The following is a 3,472-nucleotide window of genomic DNA, read 5'->3' as shown; positions in this document are numbered from 1 at the left end:
CCTATTGGCTGATGATGATGCGGAAGCTAAAGAAAAAAGATGCGACGGCGCTGTGCGGCGGAATTGTGGGAGTTGTAGTTGCTTACTGTTAGGTTCTGCCTGCTGAGTTTACTGTTATTACTGGGTGCAATACATTAGCTATCAGTGCTGCCATAGTGACCCATAAAACAGAACCTGTCAATAGGGCACATTGATAAAACCTATTAAACTGCTCAAATTTATAGAAAATTGCAAGACTATTGTTAATTTGTTGCAAAAAGCTAAAAATAGAACTAGTCCTAAACAAATCTATATTTCCTCACATTGTCAAACATTTCCTTTAAAAGTTATAAAAAAAACTTTATTAAATTGACAATTTATTCAATAGCTGGAGATAATACAAGATAAAAATTCTTACAGTGCTGTTTGGGAATTACTGCAGGCAGCCGCTCAACCCTCTTAGGCCCCATTCATACAAACGTGAATAACGTCCGTGTGCTGCGCATGGAAATCACGCGCAGCACACGGACTCATCTATTTCAATGGGGCCGTTCACACATGCAGGAGTTTTCACGCACCTCCACGCCCATTGAAGTCTATGAGTGCGTGAAAACCACGCATTCGTACACGGATGCACATCCGTGTGCGGTGCGTGATTTGCGCATCAATTCGATTGAAAATAAAAAAAGATGTGCTTTGCGAGTGCGTGAACAACGCATGCCACTCGCAAAGCACACTGATGCACAACGCAACACACACGACCAGATTCACACGTGATTTCACGTGCGTAAATCTAATACGCTCGTGAGAATGAGGCCTTATTTTCAAAACCACCTACAACCTTCTAGTTGGATGGTATCTTGCATTACCCAAGCTGTATTGGATTACCCCACACTTGTTTTGGAGAATGCACGGACACAGGAAATTTCATGTGGGTCATGCCGCAAAGTGGAAAAAGTTCTGATTCCAGGTCTACAAACAGATTTCATCGCTTTCAGACGGCCATAATGCTGCCACATTTTAACATCTGTATAACAGCCACAACACTCGAAACGCGCATGGTTCAATTGAACCAAACTTAGATCACCATAGAACTGCATGGTACGTTTGGTTTAGTTTAATTGCGAAAGGCCACAGGTGTTGTCACCATAAAACGTATTCTAAAATGTGGCGTCTGAAAGCATATCATTTCAGCCTCTTTTAAGCAAAAGGAGATACCAAGGGGCTCCGGCAGGCTCATTTCCTACTTTTTGTTTCTGGATGCAAAGTAAACTATGTCCAAAACTTGCCTTTTCTGAAGTGAAGCGACACGTTTTTGGTATACGGTCAATTAAAAAAACGGCTACTTTACTGGATAAGCGAGAGCGATTCTCTAAAACATTGTCCCCCTCACTGCATTATACCAACGCTGGTACCACTACTTAAAGAGGCTCTGTCACCAGATTCTCAAATCCCTATCTCCTATTGCATGTGATCGGCGCTGCAATGCAGATAACAGTAACGTTTTGTTTTTTTAAAAACGTTCATTTTTGGCCAAGTTATGAGCATTTTATATATATATGCAAATGAGCTTTGAAATGGACAATTGGGCGTTTTTTTTCCGTTATGTCCAACTGGGCGTGTATTGTGTTTTTAACTGGGCGTGTTTACGTGTATGACGCTGACCAATCAGTGACCAGTCAGCATCATACACTCATCTCCATTTATTTACACAGCAGCGATGTGCTGCCACATACAGAGATTCACGTTAATCAAGTGTCCTGATAATGAACGTCCAGGCTGGATTTCATGTGTATTCAGAATCCTGACACTTCCTAAAAATCTGAAAAGAAACCTCATTGAAAAATGTCACATTTTTACTTCCTCAATAAAGCCAATGGGAAAAGTTTAAAAAACAAAACAAAAACGGTGCCAATCCGCGACACAGATGGACATGCTGCAGATTTAAAAATCCACACTGCAGGTCAATTTCAGTGCAGAAAATTGACAGCATGTGGACGAGATTTGTTAAAATCTTATCCACTTGCCCTGCACTGTATTCTGCTACAGACTTTTACGGCACAAATCTGCAGGAAAATCTGCAGCATTTCTGCTCTTGTGTGAAATTATCCTAAAACTTTTCCATGATATGGCACAACACAAAAAGCCAAGCACCTTCCCCAAAGCATGTCAGGGTATGTTCACACGCTGAGAGGCAGTTACGTGTGAAAAGACAGAATGTTAACAGCTGCCTCGTTTCACACGTAAAAGCTCCTCCTCGTAATTTACGAGGCATCTGAGACGCTCGTAAACCTTGAGCCGTTCTTCATTGATTTCAATGAAGAACGGCTCAAATTACGTGGCAAAGAAGTGCCCTGCACTTCTTTGCCGAGGCAGTAAATTTACGGGTCGTCGTTTGACAGCTGTCAAACGACGACTCGTAAATAACAGGTCGTCTGCACAGTACGTCGGCAAACCCATTCAAATGAATGGGCAGATGTTTGCCGACGTATTGTAGCCATATTTTCAGATGTAAAACGAGGCATAATACGCCTCGTATACGTCTGAAATTTGGCCGTGTGAACATACCCTCAGAGAAGGAAATGCATTAGGAGGTGACAATTGTGGCGGGTTCTGCAGTTATTCAGGAAACTATCATGAAAACCAGAATGATCTCTGTGCATCACATGAAACATATGTGCAGACTTTTGTAGAAATAAAGCCTGTTACACATACAGGGGAATTTATTAAGACTGGCATTTCATGAGTCTCAATCTGAAGAGCGCTGGAGTAAGATGCGCCTAATCTATTAAGAGACCTACGCCTACTAATAAATTAGGAACATTTCTCGCCACCAGGTGGATGGAAAGGGAAGTCTACGTTAGCTACGATTGCAGTTTCTCACCGCGTTTTTTTTTTGGGCTAAATGTTTTTACGCTACGTGGGATGTATCCTAAATGCACAGCATGAGGACAGTGTGAGTATCCCCTAGACATGATTAGTACCCTCCTGGGATACACATACCATAGCTTGAAAACCTAGTCCAATTTTACCGAGTTCAATCTGAGCATTTGGCAACCTAAGTTTTTGGTGGCTTTTTTGTTTATTCTACAGGCTTTTTTTTATAAAGTTCTAATGGGAAGCCTATTATTATAACAATGAGGATGTACTGGAGTCCCAGACTTTCAGTTATATTACTACGCTTCCATACTTACTCGCTTGGTGGACTGGTTTCATGGTACTGATCAGAAGCAATTGGAGAACTCTTTTTTTTTGCCCTTCATTCTCTACCATGGGAAGATAAATCCCTCCGCCCAGGGTGGGAAATTTGGTCTCCGCTTACTCAGGAATTCCTTGTGGTCTGAAATCACCTAATCTAGCTCTCCGGGCCCGCTTACTCCTTTGTTTGAGAATTTGGCATTTTCACCTGGAGCAGGTGTAAGGCTTGGTTCACACGACCTATTTTCAGACGTAAACGAGGCGTATTATGCCTCGTTTTACGCCTGAAAATAGG

The sequence above is a fragment of the Rhinoderma darwinii genome, chromosome 13, assembly GCF_050947455.1.
Source record: "Rhinoderma darwinii isolate aRhiDar2 chromosome 13, aRhiDar2.hap1, whole genome shotgun sequence".
Classification (NCBI taxonomy): Eukaryota; Metazoa; Chordata; class Amphibia; order Anura; family Rhinodermatidae; genus Rhinoderma; species Rhinoderma darwinii.
This window is presented reverse-complemented; position numbering follows the sequence as displayed.